General features: G+C 51.2%; 1 long non-coding RNA gene across 4 annotated transcripts; it reads right to left on the reverse strand.

The window, feature by feature from the left end:
• Positions 1 to 218: 218 nt before the first annotated feature.
• On the reverse strand, positions 219 to 12617 carry LOC137214897 (uncharacterized). Of its 4 annotated transcripts, XR_010939047.1 has the most exons (4): positions 2148 to 5266; positions 1403 to 1517; positions 574 to 625; positions 219 to 474 (listed from the first exon to the last, which is right to left on the reverse strand). It is a non-coding gene; the product is annotated as an uncharacterized lncRNA (long non-coding RNA). The 4 variants fall into 4 exon arrangements; XR_010939044.1 differs by having other exon boundaries at positions 219 to 625; XR_010939045.1 differs by having other exon boundaries at positions 574 to 1517; positions 2148 to 5265.
• Between the last annotated feature and the right edge of the window lie 8680 nt (positions 12618 to 21297).

Here is a 21297-nt window from a genome sequence, read left to right on the forward strand (position 1 = left end):
CTGGGTTTTAAGAGCTCTGTAGGGTCCCTCTGGCCATACAGACAAATTAGGGAACAAAATGATCCTGCAGTTCGTTTGTTGAAAGGGCCCTTAATTATCAACTCATCTCAGAGGCACCATCTGATGCCTCGTCTAAAGAAAGTGTATTTTTAAAGGCACTGGTTGCGTAGACGTGTTTAAATATAAATGTAATACATATGTGTATATACATATACACATTTTTGTTTTTAATAAACTTTTTATTTTGGAATAATTTTAGATTTACAGAAAAGTTACAAAGGATAGCACAGAGAATTCCCTCATATCCTTTATCCAGTTTCTTTTAAATGTTAACGTTTTACACAACCATGGTACAGCTGTTAAAACTAAGAAATTAACATTGGCAAATGTTAAAGATCTTTCTTGGGTTTTCTAGTTTTTCTACTCATGTCCTTCTTCTGTTCCAGGATCCAATCCAGGGTACCACACAGCATTCTGTCAAATATATATGTTGTAACTTTTTATTTTGACATAATCATGGATTTACAGAAAATTGAAAAAAAAAAAAAAAGGGTACAGAGAGATCCTGTGTACCTTTCAGCCAGTTTCTCCCAGAAGTAACACCTTGTATAACTATAGGACTATACTGAAACCAGGAAATTGATATTAGTATGATCCACAGAGCTTATTAAATATATATGCATATATATTTTTAATCAAATATATATTTTTAACCCTCACTTTGCCTCACAGTCAAGAAGATCAAATACTTTCCCCCAAAACATAAAATTTGCATCTAACTCCACCTGCCTCCAAACGCCAAGTCCAACTATGAAATTCTTGATCCCTCTCTCCGACCCACCAACTACAAACTAGAATCTGCCCATTCGTTCTCAAAAGCAGAAGTGCACTCTGCCCCGGGTCTGGATATCCTCAACTTACTGGACTTTGAACTCCCCAAATTCGGGGCCAGGGTGCATGCGTGCACACGAATGTGTGTGTGTGTGTGTGTGTGAGAGAGAGAGAGAGAGAGAGAGAGAGAGAGAGAAAGAGACAGAGAGAGAGAGAAGTAGCTCTCTTTGTCCCAATATATTCTAAACTCACAACATCATCCCTCCTGTCTCTGCAGGAGTGGAGATAAAGAGCTAGATGTATATCCCACTACATTTCTTCTATTACTATCAAATAGAAAGACGACAGAAATATTCTATCCATCTGCTCTAAAGACTGCATAAGTGAATTCAATTGCCACAAAGACATCAGTTTTATCCAAGACCCGCAGGGAAGCAGAGACTGTCTGCTGTTTCTGTTTCCTGACTGATTATCCAGGAATGTCTACAGGTGACCTCTGCCTGTCAGAGAAGGATGATTTTTCTTGTTTCTAGCTAGGTAGGAAAAGAGGTTACTTTGCAAATAATTTTACCTGAACTCAAATTCATAGCCTAGTTAGATCATAATCCAAGGGTGTGGTCCCTTTGTCTTAGAAGTTCAAGGGTTGGTGGTTGGAAAAGGCAGGCATTCTTTACTTCAGCCTAAAACTGGGGAAAAATGTAAAGATTTCAGCTCATAAGCGATCCCAAATGCTGCCTCGGTCAAAACTCCCGTGAGGGATCGGGGCCCGCTCTGTCACTGCAGCCGGCATCCCAGGCATTCGGTGGCCCCGCTGCAGCCCACGCACTGCTGGGTGGGGGTGGGGCGTGGCGCAGCAGAGGGGGAGCTGTGGCCACATGGGCGTGGGCGTGGCCGGTGCAATATGCATGACAAAGGGACCGTCTCTGAAGCCAGCCCCTGGAGCAGAGGAGGAACAGAACAGTCCCCACAGGAATCCGCTTTGGCTGCTTGCTTTGCTCTCCAGCAGTAAGAGAAAGAGGACTGGCTTAGGCTGGAGGAGGGGCCTATCCGCCAGAGTGTGTCAAGACCAAGGGTCAATTCCAAATCCCAGAAAACCTCTCTAAGAGCCCTCTGGTTCTTATAAAGTGGTCAGAATGGAAATAGGCTCCTCTCTCCTCCAGCGTTTGGAAGCACTGAGAAAGGCAAGACAGAGCTAAGGGATGGGGTCCAGGTGGGTGGGCACGAGCAGGGGAGGTACCCTGGGAGGGTAGCAGCAGGGGACATGCAGAGGCTGGGGGGTCACAGCAAGCGCTGTCCTTGGTCTGCATGAAAGTTACCCATCGCTTCCTGGACCTTGGAGGCTTTGTCTTAGTCATTGGGGTCAGAGGCGTCAGCCACTGGCACGTGGTTTCGCCTCAGGGACATGGGTGAATTCCTATAAGCACCAGATTGGAGAACAATGGAGAAAATCAGTGGGACAGAGAACCGGGGAACTCACAGCTCAATGTCAATGAGCACGGACACCTAGCGCAGAAAGGCAAGGACCCAAGGCTGGTTTAGCAGACTCTGGGGAAGTGCAGGGCCCCTTGATGAGTTATCCCGGGCTCGTGGTCCAAGACCTGGAAGAGCCACCACTGTGTCTTGGTTCTCCATCTTCTGGTGGCTTGGGTCGAGTTCCTGTGGCCACACAGCCCACTGGACCCAAAGCTGGCATCGGTAGGTGGAGCTGGTGGGACCCAGAGAACCGAACTGTTGTCTCAGCTGAGCTCCCTTAGAGGAACCTTTCTCATCAGCCACCAGAGCAGAAAACACCACCAGCTTCTCATCCTTATCAACTTCCTGGGCCCGGTTTCAGCTGAAAAGAAAAACTCTCCCCAAGGCAGACACATCTCCTAATACCCACACAGGAACAGTCTCCAAAGCGTATGACTGCATTTGAAATTTGCCTCATGCAGAGAGAGAGTGGAGGGTATCCACGTTCAAATCATTCGGCAAAGCGGGTCCGCAGGACAGTGACACCACCCTAGGCCCATCTCTAAGGACACGAGCCCACGGTTAAGAGTAGAGTCTGGGGACTTCCCCGACAGTCCAGTGGTTAAGATTCCACCTTCCAATGCAGGTTCGATCCCTGGTCAGGGAACTAAGGTCCTACATGCCACAGAGTGCAGCCAAAAATTAAAAAAAAAAAGAGTACAGAGTCTGGAGCCAGACTTGGGCTCTTGGGCCCTCTTTCTATCAACTGCATTCTTTGTTACTTTAAAAAAAAAATCTATTATTATTATTTGGCCACGCTGTGCGCCTTGTGGGATCTTAGTTCCCCAAGGGATCGAACCTGTGCTCCCTGTAGTGGAAGCGCGGAGTCCTTACCACTGGACCACCAGGGAATTCCCATCCTTTGTTACTTCTGCTCTTTGTACTTCTGTTTCTTCTCTGCAAGACAGGGATAACAACAGACTCTTACTCCTGAGATAATACATTTAGGATGCCTAGGACAGGGCTTCACACACAGAAAGTGCTCATAAACACTGGTGATCGTCATTCCTACGTGCAAGCTTCTCCCAGCCAGAAACGACCCATGGCCCAGGCTGTGTGCCTTTTTCCTTCAACACCGGTGAGCAGGCCAGCTCCGGGGGCCGGAGAGCTTGCTTCCCCGGCAGCCCTTACCAGCCGACACGGCGGGGCAGAGCCTCCGACGTCCTGTCCCGGCGTCTCACGTGGCTCGAGTGTCTTGCCTGTTTCTTCCCTCTTGGGCACAACAACGTGCAGCACTTCTAGGGCAGTATACTTGCTGATTGCTTCCTTCATTATTACTCACAACAACCAGCTAAGACACTGCCAAAGAAACACTCACAGCTGGCCCCGCTGATGACGGCGTGCAGGCCTGTCCTGCCTCTCCCTAAGACCTGCGGATAAAGAAATGTAGGGAGGAAAGAGAGACTGGAGGAGAAAGCTGAGACCGGCAACACATCCCAGCAGGGCAGGCCCTTGGCCCACTGACCAGGAGAAAAAAACAAGTCAGCACTTCACTGGAAGAGAAGAAGTTTGAAAATGACGGTAGTTTAAAATCCGCATGTCTGGGCTTCCCTGGTGGTGCAGTGGTTGAGAACCCGCCCGCCAATGCAGGGGACACGGGTTCGTGCCCCGGTCCGGGAAGATCCCACATGCCGCGGAGCAACCAAGCTCATGCACCACAACTACTGAGCCTGCGCTCTAGAGCCCGCGAGCCACAAGTACTGAAGCCCGCGCATCTAGAGCCCGTGCTCCACAACAAGTGAAGCCACCACAGTGAGAAGCCCGCACACCGCAACAAAGAGAAGCCCCCGCTCGCTGCAACTAGAGAAAGCCCGTGTGCAGCAACAGAGACCCAATGCAGCCAAAATAAACAAATTAATTAATTAAAAATAAAATAAAATAAAATAAAATCCACATGCCTACATGAAAAGGAACAGAATAAAGCGGCACTGGCTGCTCCCCGATCCCTGGCACTGGGTAGACTGGATCCGTCAGAGTTCTGGAAGAGGAGGCATGGATTAAGAGATTTATGTCAAGAAATGGGCGCATGTGATGGCAGGGGCTGGTAGGCCAGGCTGAAATCCACAGGCTGGAGACTCCTGGGCCGGAGCCGGCGCTGCTGTCCACACACGGAATTTCTTCTTTCTCGGGAGCCCCAGCTGTGCTCTTAAGGCTTTCATCTGATTGGATGAGGCCCACCCAGTTCTCTGGGATGACCTTCACTCAGAGTCAACTGATGGTGGATGACAGCCTTCACAGCAGCACCTAGATTAGTGTTTGGTTGGGTTCCCGGGTCCTACAGCCTGGCCACCTGGATGCCTCGAACTGACCATCACAGAGAGGCAGCCTAAAGATCTCATGACTCACAGCTTTGGATGCAGACCACCCATGGGACAGTTCCTCTCCTGTGTAGGTGGGGGGACATGTAGGGGGTGTTCTCAGTGTGACCCCTACCCCAGCACAGGAGGTCCCAGAAACCTGCGTTCCAGGCAAGGGCATGCAGGTGAAGGCAGCTCCTGAGCCAGCGCCATCTCTCTGCCTGAGAGGAGAAAGCCCCTGGGAGGGCCTCCCACACACGCCGCAGGGGGAGGGTGCAGGCTTGTCCTTTCTTGGCTATGAAATGTCCAGTGGGGGCTGATGAGAGCGCCCTCTTACCTCAGTCCTCTGCCCCCAGACAGGTGAACGCATAATGCTATGTCCAAAAAGCAACGCAGGGAGGACCTTCCTGGCAGTCCAGTGGTTAAGACTCTGAGCTTCCATTGCAGGGGGGGTGCGGGTTCAAGCCCTGGCTGGGGAGCTAAGATCCCACGTGGCGCGCAGCGCAGCTTTTTAAAAATAAATTCATTTATTTATTTATTTTTGGCTGTGTTGGGTCTTCACTGCTGTGCGTGGGTTTTCTCTAGTTGCAGCGAGCGGGGGCTACTCTTCCTTGCAGTGCGTGGGCTTCTCATTGCGGTGGCTTCTCTTGTTGCAGAGCATGGGCTCTAGGCGCACAGGCTTCAGTAGTTGTGGCTCACGGGCTTAGTTGCTCCGCGGCATTTTGGGGCAGGGAAGCCCCCCAATTTTTTTTTTAATTAAAAAAATAAATAAAAAGCCAGGCGAGACCTTAATTGTTATCTTTCAGTGTGGAAAAAATGTCCCAATATGTCCAATTCTACCCCAAAGGTAAGTTCAGGCAGAGGACATTTATCGGGTTAAAGCAACGGTTCTCAGCTTTCCTATGCATGAGAGTCGCCTGGGGGCTTCCCTGCTGGCGCGGTGGTGAAGAATCTGGCTGCCAATGCAGGGGACACTGGTTCGAGCCCTGGTCCGGGAAGATCCCACATGCCGCGGAGCAGCTAAGCCCGTGCGCCACAACTACTGAGCCTGCGCTCTAGAGCCCGCGAGCCACAAGTAACGAAGCCCGCGCGCCTGGAGCCCGTGCTCCGCAGCAAGAGAAGCCACCGCAATAAGAAGCCCGCGCACCGCAACGAAGAGTAGCCCCACGCTCGCCACAACTAAAGAGAAGCCCGTGCATAGCAACGAAGACCCAACGCAGCCATAAATAAATAAATGAATAAATTAAAAAAAGAAAAAAAAGAGTCGCCTGGGAGCTTGGGAAAGGGGCAGATTCCCAGCCCCACAGCGGAGCTTCCGATCCAGCAGGTCTGGGAAGGGGCCAAAGGCACTTTCTGCAGTGACCGTGTCCTCCGGTAAATACAGGGACAAGAGGAGTCCAAGTAAAGGCTCCCCCCACCCTGGACTCCCAGCCTAGGCCGGCCCAGGTGGAGGACCCTGGAAACTGGAAACAGAGGCAGGCTTCCCAAGGTAAAGACAGCTACGGGGAAGCAAAGGGGCTGTGGCATGCCTGGCTGGTGTGAGCTCTCCGGCTGCAGACCTGCACGTGGCACTGCTGCTCAGGTGGAAGGGCCAGTGAGTTTCCCTGGGGCGGGGCACATCCTGAACCCAGCAGCGAGCGGTCTGGAGCCGGCGTCACAGAGTGTGGCAAGATGGAGACAAGGGACCTGCCACGTCCTGGTCCAGCCCACCCTCAGGCTCAGAAACAGTCTTGAAAGGAAAGACGGCTCAGGGACTTCCCTGGCGGTCCAGCAGTTAGGACTCGGTGCTTTCACTGCCCGGACCCGGGTTCAATCCCTGGTCGGGGAACAAAGATCCTGCAGGCTTTGTGGAGTGGACAAAAAGCAAACAAAAAAACAGAACAGAACAAAATAACAACAACAAAAAACACCATGGCTCAGAAAAGCATGATGGGGAGCTGGAGGCCTCCAAGCCAAACCAGATGGACCTCCTACAGCTAAGCAGACCCTGCCCCCGATTTCCATGCAGAACCCCACTTTCTGAATCTAGGCAGTTACCTGGATGAAGGGGTCTGCCTAGGGAGGCTGCCTCCCCCCACCCCCCAGCCCAGGCACCAAGGGCTGATCAGCCAGGGCCCTCAGCTGGAAAGGACAATCTTTCAGCCAGAGAGAGGAGGCCGGGACCTCAGGAACAGTCTTCAGTCAGAGAGAGGAGGCTAGCGTGAATAATCAGTCAATGTCCCCAATTTCCTGTGTTCCGTGAAATACAAAACACACCAAGTCAGCAGTCTTTCACCAAATCAGACTTTCCTGGAAAGTCACAACCCAAGTGAACATACTTTTTCAATGTACTTTCCTTTCTACTGAAAGGCCTTTGGTCCAGTTACCAGGCGAGCTTCTGCTGCATTAACACAAGATGTTTAAAAGGCCCGGAGTTCAGTTCAGAGCTGTGATGTTAAACAGACTTCACTTCTCTTCTTACAGGGGCCCTTTGGAGCCCCAAGCCTAACACATCTTGCTGCAAAGCCACTGCTGCTGGGCCAGGGAACCAGGGGGCAGACAAGAAAACCAGAAGTCATCTTTACCAGGGGCGTTTTAAGTTCCTAGCACTTAAGTTCTAAGCATTAAAGAAAAAGTGGATTCTGGTAACAAGGCTCTTGGATGTTACGATTCCTGGGAAAGCAGGACCCCCTCTCCGTCCACGGAGATGTGGAAATTCACTCAGGAAGCCTTCCTAATTCCACAGCGCGTCTTTTGGAAAGCACGAATGTCCCCTTCATGCACCCACCCGTCACATACGGGCTTGTGAGCCTGTGATGTACCGGGTGCTGAGGACTCCATGAGGAGGATGTCCTGGGCCTTGGGGGATCCATGGAGAGAGAGAGACAGGCAGGAAATCACGACACGCAAGATCACAACCGTGAGCAGTTCTGAACCACAAGAACAAGTGCTTTGGAAGTGCCCGTCCCGGTGGAAGAAGCACGGTACTCAGAAAGACTTACAGTTTTGCATCGCACACACCTCCGCAAAGGCTTTGAAAGGAATCCGTGATGTTTAATACCAGCCCTAATGTCCTCTTGCGTTTCACAGTGATGTCAAAAGCTGGAAGAAATTTTTCTGTCCTTGCATTGATTTCATCCAGAAAACCTGACCCCGTGGCAGGAAGGTGATGGCAGGTCAGAGATCCTTCCAGATCTTCAGGTGATTTCAGTCCAGGTCAAAGTGAGGGCAGAGACAAACCTGCCTTAAGAGTGGGGTCTCAGGGTTGGGGCAAAAAAAAAAAAAAAAGACCTCAAAAATTATTGTCAGGTCCGTGTCCATCGGAACCAGCTTTCCCAGCGTTGCAGCCACCACCTCCATTTTCCCTGAGGTTTGGGAGCTACCTGTGCCTGCCCTGGAGAAAAGAGAAAACTCCAGCGAGTTCCTGGGAGGTGATGCTGGTGCAGGCCCATCCCTGGCGGACCCCACAGTGTTGTGGGAAAATGGCAGATGGCTCTGGGGAGCTGCCAGCCAGAACCCTGTTGCTGCTGCCCTTTGCAGAGCTGGAGACGTGTTCACCTAACACCTCTGAATATTTAGAACTCCTACTGTTTCCTATTCCGGTTCTTAGGGACGGAGCCTCGAGCAGCAGTTTCATCGAGAAGGAGAACTCAAACTCTTAAAAACCACCGGCCCAGATGCTTAAGGAAGAGGGCCTCCTGGGAGGTGAAAGGCTAAGAGTGGACCCCACAATGATCTGAAACTGCCCTTGCATTAAGGATCGAATATAAAAAAATACACATATTTTAGGAGCAAGAGTTGTGGTACTGCCCCCAAGTCAGTTACAAATCTGAATAAATGTAAATTTCCAGATAGCAGGTAGCGCCCCAAATCCACACCCTCTCTTCTGCTCACAGACCCTGATTTGGTTCAGGTAACCCACCCTCCTCTCCCTGATGGGCCTCACAAATTCCATCACAATAACCCCCTCCCTTGCCACTAATTGGCTGGGGCTGGACACGAGGCATAATTCTGGCCAATGAGATGTGTGGGCAAGTCAGCGGGGGAGGGCCTTGGGAAGGGCTTCCTCACTTATAATGAGAGACCCCAGGAAGAGCCAGGCAGGAGGGGAGCTGGTGGGAGACAAGTCAGTATGTGGAGGACGGCAGAGCAGAAACAGGGACAGAACCTAATTCCCCGACCTTGCTAAGCCCTGGATATAACCCATCACAAAGCTGCCCGACCTCTGCACTTATGATTTATAAAAATTTTAATGTTCTGATTGTCATTTTGAGTAGAGTTTTCTCCTACTTGCAGGGGAAAGAATCCTAATCAATATATCGCATGATCTAAGCAATTCAGGCACCACAAATTACCTTGGAATAAAAATTTTAAAAAAAGCAAACCGCTTAACAAAAAAGTCTCTGTCACAAAAGTTTCAACAGCAGAAACAGCTTTCCTGTCCTCTCCCTGTGAAGTGCAAGGGCAATTTGAGACCATCACAGCATCTGCTCTGAGCAGCCGGGTGATGTTCCGGGATGCTGGCAGATAGGGGAGGGGAAGAGAGGAAGAGAGGAAGCGGTACTTACGATTTAATGACGCCAAACAGGACAAAACCAGTCCCTGTTTGGGGTGGGTAGTCCTGGGTTTGTTCTTCAGACCTGTGCTCTTTCCCTTCCTGCCCTCAGGCCAGAAATCCCCCCAAAGACTAAGGGAACAGCTCCCTGGCTAAATAAAATCTGGGTGAGAGTGCTGGAGACCGGCTTTCACAAGTCTAGTCTTCTGAACAGGAGAGGTGATTTGAAACTTCAAACAATTTCAAAATAAAACCCAGCCCAAGGGCTGTAATATAAATTTTGAGTTTTGGGAGAAGCCCAGCACTCCCCGTGCTTCTCTGAGTAGGGATTGAGGGCAAGGCAGCCCCCAGCCCGAATCCTCCTTATGGAAAAGGAAAACAGCCCACCTAACCACGACAAAGTCTTCCACGGGCTCTCCATTTGCAGTTACAAAAAAATCTCATCGTTTCTGGACCCTGCCTTCCTGATTTGCCATTCAGCATCCAGGCTCCATAAGAAATTTGCTTTTCAGAACCAAGGACCGGACAATTAGACCTGTTTTTCTAACGTCAAGGTCAAGTTTCCCACACACAGACAGAGCAAATCCTCTCCAAACATGCTCACGATTTCCCCTGAAAATCCCAAAGGCCTTTTTCTCAAGTCATAAGTGTTGCCTGAAGTTGACAGCAAACTGAACCAGCAGAAAAGATAAGACGGTGGGTTACCTGGTTTGTGGGCTGGGGTGGACCCGGGATGAGACCCTCAGCTGTGGCCCTACAGCCGCAGGGCTGGCTCCACCTGTCCGACCTGCCAGGCTCTCCGCCACACCTCCAGGCCTGGGCTCACTGCCAGTGCCCGGGCCCGCCATAGGTGTGCGTTCACCTTCGGAGAACTGCCAGCACATGGGTCTCCCCCACTCTGCTCCCACCCTGTGACCTGCCCCCCCAGCCAATCAGGCACTGGAACATCTCTCCTGAGTCATCTGGATTCTAAATCTAAAGCTGGTAGAGAAAAGAACAAAAGGGAAGAGGAAGGAGGGAGGGGAAGAGGGAAAAACCCAGGCCCACGTCCGCCCAGCGTCTCAGTGATGGTCAAAGGTGAAAGCAGGTGGGACCAGTGAGCCTGGGCAGGGCCTTCACGGTGACGGTCAAGGTCAAATTCCAGGGCTGCTCTTTCCCTCTGGGTGGCTATTTTGGGAAAGCAGCTTTGCGCCAGCAGTCGACAGACTGGCTACTGCGGACGCTGGAATCCGGAAGACTCAGAGCTCTGCCAGCACCGGCACAGGTGAAGGCAGGGAGAACAGCCCCACAGAACAAAAGGCAAGTTCCGGGCGCCCCGGAAACTCCACTCTGAGCACCCACAGGCCCACCCATGCCTCATGGCTCCAACCCTTCAGTGAAGATCTCTGGGCACCTGGAGCAGGAACTGTCTAGTTTGTGAGAGGAGGTCCTGACTTGCTGTGTTAACCTGGGGCTGATGGGCATGGCCGGTGGGGCTGGTGGCATCTGGTCCAGCAGCATCGCTGGCTATCACCGTCCTGCCAATCCAGGATGAAGTGCACTTGGCGGCCAGATCTAGCTTCTGTTTGTTCCCTTCTGTTCCCTTGCACTGTTCTCTGGCCCGTCCAGCGTAAGTTGACAGCGAGCACGGAACTCTCGGCACTGGCCGAGTGTGAGGCCACAGGCGGTGCCGGGCGGGAGGGGGGCCGGGGGTGGGGTGTGGGCAGTGGGGATCGCGTGCTTCTGAGGCAGCCAATTAAGTCGAGCCTCTGGGCACACTGAGATCTTCCGATAACTAGAGTTTTCGAGTGCAAGGCAGATTCTAAGATCTAAAGCCCCCACTAGGAAACTGGAACCCATTTCCCTAAGGAGTCGGTGAGAGACAGAGCTTAACTCCTTGACCTTGCTGAGCCCTGGATATAACCCACCACAAAGCTGTCCGACCTCTGCACTTACGCTTTATAAAAATTTATAAAAATTGAGGCAGGAAAAGGAGCCCAAGAGAGGACCAGTGGCGGAATTCAGACAGAACCCAGCCTCCTTCTTCCGGGTTACAGCCTCGATCACCAAACGTGGGTAGGAGAAGGCGTGGCCTCCGACCCCAGGGTTACGTCTACGCTGTGCTTTGTGAAGCCCCGTCTCAAAGCCAGCGGCTTTCTCTGGGGCCCCAAGAGAGGCCACAAACAGGCCAGGCGCCGCTCAAGGGTCCTGACGCACGGCAGCGAGGCGTGACTCTGGGTGGGTCCCCCGGGGACCTGACTGCCTCCCCATCCTCCCTCTCCAACAGCCAGTCCTCTGCCTTCTTCTCCCGCCAGTCCCGGGTCAGAGGTCTCAAGAAAATCCCCCAAGCACTGGCCAGCTTCAGACCGCCCTGACCCTTACATCATCTGCTAGTCACTGGGCTAAGACCTAAACGAATGGGAGAGAAGTGCTTGGCGATTTCAGAAAACTGAACTGCAAGGGTGCTCACAATAAAATTGTCAGCGGGAGCCCTGCTTGCCCTTGAACGCTCTGCCTCCAATCTGGTAGACAGGAATCTTTCACATTTACGTACAAAGTCCCATGATAAGTCACTTGGGATCCCCCAAAGTAGGAAGGCTGCTTGTGGTTAGAGCTGGATGAGTCAACGAAACAAACAAATGAGCTCGATGAGGTCAGCTTCTTGGAAAAGGAACAAAGAAAACTGCACCCAAGCGAGAAGCAGCTTACCATGCCAAGGCAGTGGTCACTGAAAGCCCATTCTGAATCTTCGAGGCCGGTGGCTCTCAATGGGGGCGATTTTGCCCCCCGGGGGGAGATCTGGCAATGTCTGGAGACCTTATCGGTGGTCACGAGTGGAGGCAGGGATGCTCCTGGCAACTCGTGGGTACAGGCGTGCTGATAACATCTCACCGTGCACAGCACCGACCCACAGCAGAGAATGACCCGCCCCAAATGGCAACAGTACTGCGATTGGGAAACGCCTCTAATACCACGAAGAAGATTTTCCTCTCTCCTTTAAAAGTCCTGGACAAATGGTCACATTTAATCACTGGCCATATCCCTCAGCCCAGAGGGCCACCTGCTACCGGCCGAGCCAGGCGATCACAGGTCAGTATCTTTGCAGCGGCCTCTAGGAACAGACTCCAGCTTGGGCGAGCTGCCAGCTGCCCCCAGCCAAGGGTCCCAATCCTCAGAATTGACACCCCCCGCCCCCCGCCACTGTTCAGCTGCAGAGGCCTCCCAGTAAAGCCATGGAGAGTCCTCACCACCACAGCAGACGACCTCACCTGTGGCAGGTGCTTCCCGGGCGTCAACGACCTTTCACTTACTTTGTCTCGCCCCAATAAATAAGAGCCTTGCCCATTAAAGCCGTCTTTCTGCGTTCCTGACCTGCCAGGCCAGTGCGACACGCCGGAGCCACACGTCCAAGTGCACAGGGGGATGGGGCAGGGAGAGCCTGTGCCCACCTTCTCATCACATGAAGGCAGGGCACTGAGGGAAGCTGGGAGCTGACCGAGACCCCCGAGCTGAGTCCAGCCAGACTCCATCCCCTGCCTCCCCTGAGCGTGGGGGGCATCCGAGGAACAGGATTCGCAGTCGCTCCTGCCAGGTGAGCCGCCAGGGACCGGAGCTGGGCCGATGGGACAGCATCTGGGGGTCACCCTGGCTCTTAACTGCAGACTCTGCAACCGAGGGTCTGGATGTGAGTCCCGCAGGGACTGGAAGGATACAGAGCCCATCCCGGAGGTTTTTCTGCCATTAGGCTCAGCCAACAGTCAACAGAAACCACCCCAAGAGCTGGGCGGATGGGAAGGCCCCACGCCCAGGCCGACAGTGGCCGCCTCTGCGGAGCTGGGACTAAGGGGAGAGGCAGGTCGGAAGGGGCCCCACCCATTAACTTCATCTACCTCTGAACTGTGTGACTTTTTATGAGCACTGCTACTAATGTTATAACTTGAAAAGAACATTAACACAGCTGAAGAATGAGGGCAGAATATCTCGCGTCCACGCCTCCTTTCCTGGGAGCACGCTTTACCTGCCCGGGAGTCTCTGCACTGCTACCTTGATCGGGCTGCTGACCCCGGGCACCAGACCCCAGAAAGCTGCCCCAAGGACACTCTGCAAAGGCCAGAGAGAAAGGGATGAGACAACCTAACCCAGCGTTCCCGCTAACCTCAGGAAACAAGAAGAGTCCAGGCCGGGAGGGAGGCTGCCGGCCCGACACCCCTGCATCTCCTGCCAACACTCCCTGAGCAGCTGGCTGTCACCATGATGGTGGAGGAAGGTCATGTACGGCTAAAACGTGTCTCCCCCTCACGCCTCCACCACACCTTTAGGCCCAGGGCCTTCTCACCACCTAGTCTGCTCACGACTGGAACAAGGCCCAGCCTCCTTGAACTGCCACGCTGACCTTTGTGTACCTCACTTCGGACCCGCGGAACCCGAGAACTGGTTTTCCACGTACAATCAGCTTCTGGCCTGGGACCCAGCATTGTCACCATGGCTCAACCACTCACTTCTCTCCACCCCTGGAGTTCTGGGCTCCCCTCTGCTGACTCTGTTACCCACAGCCTGGTTGAATAACTCACACACAGGTGTCCTCAAGACCATTTGCCTTGCCAGGTTCCCCTGTCCTGCATGGGGGGACCCAGACACCCAGAGACAGGGCTGGAGCTGGGGGGACAGGGGTGACCCAGTAGGACAACTCACATGCTCTCACATTCTTCTGGGCGTCTACTTCACCACTAACATCAAAGGAAGATTAGAAATGCAATGTTTGGCCATAACAACACCACATTTTAACAGTATAGTACACATTGCAAAATGTAAAGAAAAATGGATACGTTGATAAAAGAATATTCAAAATAAATGGTCTAAAGTTTGTGTGTGTGTGTGTGTGTGTGTGTGTGTGTGTCTTTAGCTTAAGGATATACAGGTACAGAGAAGAAAACACAGGCAGAACAGTCTTTGACCATAAATCAAAGCAATATTTTTTTGATCTGTCTCCTAAGACAAAGGAAACAAAAGCAGAAATAAACAAATGGGACCTAATTAAACTTGAAAACTTTTGCACAGCAAACCATTGACAAAATGAAAAGACAACCTACTGAATGAGAGAAAATATTTGCAACTGACATGACCAATAAAGGATTAATATCCAAACTATATAAACAGCTCATACAACTCAATATCAAAAAAACAACAACAACCCCCCTGAAAACCAAAAAGCCCGATTAAAAAATGGGCAGAAGACATGAATAGACATTTTTCCAAAGAAGACATACAGATGGCCAACAGGCACCTGAAAAGACGCTCAACATCACTAATCATCAGGGAAATGCAAATCAAAATCACAATGAGATGTCATCTCACACCTGTCAGAATGGCTATTATCAAAAAGACCAGACCACAAATAAATGTTGGCAAGGATGTGGAGAAAAAGGAACTCTTGCACACTACACTGTTGGTGGGAATGTAAACTGGTGCAGCCACTATGGAACACAGTACGGAGTTTCCTCAAAAAAATAAAATAAAAATAGAACTACCATAGATCAAGCAATTCCACTCCTGGGTATATATCCCCCCTCCCCCCAAAAAACCCCCGAAAACTCTAATTCGAAAAGATACGTGCACCTCAGTGCTCACAGCAGCATTGTTTACGATTGCCAAGATATGGAAGCAACCTAAGTGTCCATCAACAAGTGAATGGATAAAGAAAACATGGTGTATATATATACACAATGAAATACTACTCAGCCATAAAAAAAAATGAAATTTTTGCCATTTGCGACAACATGGATGGACCTGGAAGGTATTATGCTAAGTGAAATAAGTCAGACTGAGAAAGACAAATACCATAAGTTATCACTTATATGTGGAATCTAAAAAATAAAACAAATGAATATAACAAAAAAGAAGCAGACTCTCAGATTTAGAGGACAAACTAGCGGTTACCAGTGGGGAGAGAGAAGGGGGAAGGGGCAAGATAGGGGGAGGGGAATAAAGGTACAAGGTACTATGTAAAAAAAAAAAAGCTACAAAGATATATTGTACAGCACAGGGAATATAGCCAATATTTTAAAGTAACTTTAGATGGAGTATAAGGTGTAAACATTTTGAATCACCACATAGTCCACCAGAAACTAATATTATAAATCAACTATACCTCAATAAAACAATAGTTTAAAAAAAGTAAAAAAAAAAAAGAATATGCAGGTACAAAGGCAAACAAAACCAGTATTCCCAGTGGGCTAGACGGAAAATGCTGCCCCTTGGATGCTACGGAGATGCTGCCCCTCTGGTTCCCGCGAGAAGGGAGCAGCTCCCTAAAGCCCCAGTCTGGGAACTGGACTCTGGGAGTTAACTGGGGTCTGGAATGCAGGGGTGGGAGAATGGAAGAGACACAGAAGCCAGGCAGACATGAACTCACTGCACGGAGCAGTACATTAACGGGGGAACCTACCCACGGCCCCACAGAGGGAGGCCCGAGCATCTAGTCTAGTGTATGAGGCAGGGCAGGGCAGGAGGACCCGACGTCTCCATGTGATCAGACAGCTCAAGGCTGGCCTGCCAGGAATTACAAAGGAGGGATGTCTGTGGACCCCAAGTGCCGTCCGCTCTGCTCCTGTCCCTACATACTGATGGCTCACTTTCCACCTACGCCCACAGGTAGCCAGCGTCCTCAAACCCTGCCTGACCGCTGATCCACTGAGCAAAACCTGTCCTCAGAAGAACCGGACACCACAACCTGCAGACTGGCTGGCTTAGCAACAGCCCCGCCGGTTCAAGGGATTTTGCACCTGACTGTAGAGCGAATTTGCCTTCTGGCTTAAGCCAGAAGAATGAAGCTCTAATCTGTAAATTTGAGCCACAAGCCAGCTCACTGAAGGAGACTGGGCGGGGGTGGCAGCGGAACGGAGATTTCCCCGAGATCGCAGCCCAGAACCTTCGGCTCCTCGGGTGCCAGCTCTCCTGCCTCTGCACCTTGCGGGGCCGGCCTCTCTGTCTTGAGCACCCACTTTCCAGCTTCAACCAACAACCCTTACTCGTCCCTCAAGTCTCGGTCAGCCCTCCTCTCCTGGGGGAGGCACGGTACATGCCCTGGCCGTGGGCTCCCATGCCCACCCCAAGCATCACCCATCCGTGCCCCGGGCTGCTGTCAGAGTCAGGAAGCCCTGGTTCACATCCTCTGCTCGCTAATGATGAGGCTGAGCTGCAGGCGTGTCGTCTGTACAAGAGGACGCACAACACTGGTTGAGACAGCAGATGGGAACGTATTTCAGAAACCGTAAATGTAAGGAATTATGTCTACATGGTAGACCCTCTTGAGCACACCTGATTTCAAGGTAACAGTGATTTGGACTCTTCAGAAGTTTGTTCGTTGGAACAAACATTCCTGGAACCAGGAATGCCGCAGCCCAAAGGGACAACGGTGTCAGTGTGCAGGTGCGCTGACCCAGCTGGGGGGAGTCCACTTGACTGAGCGCCTGTGCTCGGAGCCGACCTCAGGCATCTGGAAACGCCTCTGTGACACTGAGAGAGGACATTTCTGTTGTTTTAAGCCACCCAGTTTGTGGTCATTTGTTACAGTCGCCACAAGACCCTCAAATACCCCTGGGGTCATCAGGGAACTCACTGCAACAGGAAGAGGGAGGGGACAGGGGCTTGTGGGGGAGGAGTGAGAAGAGACCTCTGAGCAGCCTGAAACTCCTGCCCTTCCTCAGAATGTACTGTTACCCCCGATACTGTGCTCTGTTAATATTCTCACTTTCTGTTAATCAGTACTCTCCTTGGATAAACCTAGTCACCCCAACTTTACAGTTAGATGAAAGTCAAAATCAAGTAAACGACGTGACTAACATTAAAAGCAACGCATCAAAGCTTTGTTTTCAAATGACACCCACTCCCTTATTCTGATGTTGGGGTGGGGCACGATTGCCCTTGAGATCCACTTAGTAACTCGTACCTTACACACAGTGCTAACCTGCTGTAGGGATGGGGGTTCCTAGTCCCGCAGTAATTTAGAAGCAGCCACTCAGAAGGGAGGAACAGGTTTGCTGCAATCGGATTCACTGACAAGACCGAGGAGAGACAGGTGACGGTTGCAGAGCCAGAGAAGAAATGCGAATGCTATAGAACACACTTACTAACGCGTACAACAGCCCAGTGCCCTGAGGCCGTCGTCCCACACTGCACAGCACAGCCATGCACCTTCAGTGATGGTCTGGCTCAGCAGGAGAAGGTAAAACAGTGTTTATTCTGCTTTAAGAAGCATACTGTTCCCTTTGTCCGCCTGTCCCCCCGCCCACGGTCCTAGGCAGAGGGTGTCCCACCCTCTCCTCTTGTGAACTCTGCCCTGGATGCAGTGAGGGGACTGGCGCAGAGCTGGGACCACAGCCCAGAAGGGGCTCACCAAGCGTGCCAGCCGCGGGAACACATAAATGAATGGATAAAGGAACAATAAGAGATGGGTGAATTTAAAGTTTTGATTAAATGTCTGAATTCCTCACTGGGCTTGGCCTCTCTCTCTGCTGACTCTGCCTCAAGCTCCCGTGGCTCTGTTTCTCTTTCATAAAATTCCTGGGACCATTTAACCATGGAAACAGCCGTGACGATATTAACGAGGGCAGTCCTCAAAATCCAGGGGGATCAGGAAAAATTGTAAGAAATGCCGCCAGTGTCTCAACTTTTTTAAAAATTGTAAATTGCTGGCAGGACAAGAAACTACGAGGAACAAAAGGTCCACAATAGAGTTAGAAATGGTGGTGGACAGACCCTTCAGGCCCCGTGACTGTGGCCACCTAGCGCTCAGGCCCTTGTGCCATCCCCTCCCCTTGGGTGTGGATGGGACCCGGGACCTACTTCTGAACAAGAGAAGAGGGCTAAGGTGGCAGGATCGCGGATCTCAAAGTGCCTTCACACCATTCGGGTTCTAGGTGGCCCTGCAGTCTCCCGCACATCGTGCGTGAAGCAGCAGAATGACCATGACTGCAGACTCTGAGCCATGTTACCTGCATTCAAGCCCGGCCTCAGCCATAACCACACTTGTGCCCAGCAATGTAAACCCCCTACACCTCAGTTTCCCCATATGTAAAATGGGTACAATAGTAGCTTCCTCACAGCCTCGTTACAAGGATTAAATAAGGGAATATTTGAAAAGTGCTTAGCACAGCGTGCGGCACACAGTAAGCACTCAATAAGTGTTTGCTATTTATGCATTACTTATTCACCTTCTGTTGTCCTGACTGGACGGTAAAGTCCGTCTGGGCAGCGATGGTCTGTCCTGCCCACGGTTGCACAGAGCCTTGGACACGGGGTGGATCACAGAATACTTGTGAATGATGCGATCCTCTGTGAGGCAGGCAGGACGGGAATTTTTTATTCCAAGAAGATGGATTGAGAGATGTTAAATTCTTACCCAACAGCACAGAGGAAATGAGGGGTAAAACAAGGACCATCGCACTACCAAACAGTGTTCTTTCTATTTCTCCACTGCCTTTAACACGACTTCTAACAAAGTTAATCTGACACGTATTTAAGGATAACTGTTAGCCTTCAGTACGGTAATTAGACTTAAATGGAAACAATTCACATAACTGAACATAATTAGCACTATGTGTACACACTCAAGCTTGCATTTCTGGAAGCGTTCTAGAGAAGGTGTGATTCTCTGGTGAAGAGGAGGGAATGAGAGGCTGGGAAGGGTTTGCTTTTAAAAAAAAAATTCAGGGCTTCCCTGGTGGCACAGTGGTTAAGAATCGCCTGCTAACGCAGGGGACACGGGTTTGGGCCCTGGTCCGGGGAGATCCCACATGCCGCGGAGCAACTAAGCTCGTGCACCACAACTACTGAGCCTGTGCTCTGGAGCCCGTGAGCCACAACTGCTGAGCCCACGTGCCACAACTACTGAAGCCCGTGCGCCTAGAGCCCGTGCTCCGCAACAAGAGACCACACACCGCAACGAAGAGTAGCCCTCGCTCACCGCAACTAGAGAAAGCCCGCGTGCAGCAACGAAGACCCAACACAGCCAAAAATAAATAAGAAAATAAAATAAATAAATTTATTAAAAAAAATTCGGTGTAGAATGATGTGGCTTAGGAGTGGCTCGCAGGGAAGGGAAGTTTTGAAGTACGTTGGGGTTAAACGGCTTTTGAGGGGATGGGACAGTCCTCAGTGGGTGCCGAGGTGGAACGCTCTTGGGCCCCACGGTGCAGGCTTGGTCTGAAATATTACTCTGGGCCCGTCCTCCCTTCTCTCCTGCTAAAAGGCCACCACAGCTGCCTGCTCACCCCCGCAGGGTCTCTCTACATCCCAGACAACATCCCTCCCCTGGCTCTGCCCCATCAGGGAGGTGGGCTTTCAGGGCAGGGAGATGGCTGGGTGGTACCCAGGGTAAGTAAATTCAACACAGGCCCCCAAGTAGCTGTTTCTCAGCAGATTATCCAGAACTGTTTCTCTGTAGCTCCAGGTTGGAGGCAAGGGATTTGAATTTGCTTTGGGTTTTGGGTAGATAATTCTGAGAACCACCACCTACCTTGCGGTGATCCTGGGGGAGGAACTGTATCCATCAGTGGCCGATGACACGGTCCAGGAATTTAAACTTGCTTTACCCCATCACTGGTGGTGAGTTTCATAATCAAAGGGGGTTATAACGGGAGTAGTCACCCACTTTCAAGTCTAGCTTAATTAATTTTGTTGTGAGATGATGTGACAGCTTCAGAATAAGTTTAACGCCAAGTTTAGTGATCAATTCAGCTCAAGTCACCTAACACCCCTCCCCCAGTATGGACACCCCTCCCCCACTACTGTCAGGCCGGCTCTTTCTCCTCTGGATGGAACCTCCCCTTCCTCCACCCACTTTCCTCATAGGGAGCCATGATGCACCCAGCCCGTGGCTGATTTGCCAGGAGGAGGATGGGCCCGTTCAGAGGAGGCGATGAGAATCAGGCAGGAGCTGCCCAGCCCGATGCTAAGTGAGGTGGGGAGGCTGGGAGCAGTGAGTCAGCACCCTTCTCAGGAAGGGACAAGACAAGCGTCAGATGACAATGCAGTAAGAGGTCACTGTCAGATGACAGTGCAGTAAGAGGTCACTTGGTACCATGGAGGTCAGGGTGGGGCCTAGGACTAGACTGGTCAACCACGGGCGCCATGCATGAGAGCTGCCCGGGGTCGGTTACCACCTGCCCACAGCCAGGGATATGGGAGCAGAGTGTATTCTTTTTGCATCCACCCAAGGCATTTTGCTCCACTTCAACATCTGCAACACTAGTTAACAACAAAAATGAAAGCATCAATCTTTTTTTTTTGCGGTTCGTGGGCTCTCACTGCTGCGGCCTCTCCCGTTGTGGAGCACAGGCTCCGGACGCGCAGGCTCAGCGGCCATGGCTCACGGGCCCAGCAGCTCCGTGGCACGTGGGATCCTCCCAGACCGGGGCACGAACCCGTATCCCCTGCATCGGCAGGCGGACTCTCAACCACTGCACCACCAGGGAAGCCCGAAAGCATCAATCTTTAGGAAGGGGAAGAAAGGGATATTTGCAATGCAAAAATCCAACACACACAAAAAATTCCCAAACCTCACTACATTATATCAGTGTAAAGGAAGGTTCTTCTGATTTAGTGAAAGTATTAAACATCTGTGAAAGCAAAGCTCGCTATCACTGATGATACCTAATAGCCACCACAACGCCCTGCTGCATGGCTGATGTACATTATCTCATTTATTTTACACTGTGACTCTACGAAGTAGGCCTAACATAAGCCCAATTTTACAGATGAGAAACTAAAATCCAGGACGGTTAAGTCATATTTCCAGATTCAAGCAGCCAGTGACAGAGATGGGCCTGGAAGACAAGCCCTTGACTTGAAGCCACGTGCTTCATGGACGTTGGGGAACTGAGATGCCTTTGAATGGAGAGAAAAGACCCATACCTGCTAATGGACCCCAGCATCCGGCAGCGTCTGCATGGCATCTACAGCCAGACCCAGAATGGGAGGGGACGCCCAAGGTTGGCCACCAAATGCTTTCATTCCTAAGGACTCTTTCATTGAAATTGGGATTTAAAGTAGCCCCTGCCAGCCCCCCCAGCTGACTAACACACACACAACAGCCCTTGTTGTCAGACAGATTAAAACAAAATGATGCCGATTCTTTGGGTGCTG

Source organism: Pseudorca crassidens, chromosome 2, assembly GCF_039906515.1.
Source record: "Pseudorca crassidens isolate mPseCra1 chromosome 2, mPseCra1.hap1, whole genome shotgun sequence".
NCBI classification, from domain to species: domain Eukaryota; kingdom Metazoa; phylum Chordata; class Mammalia; order Artiodactyla; family Delphinidae; genus Pseudorca; species Pseudorca crassidens.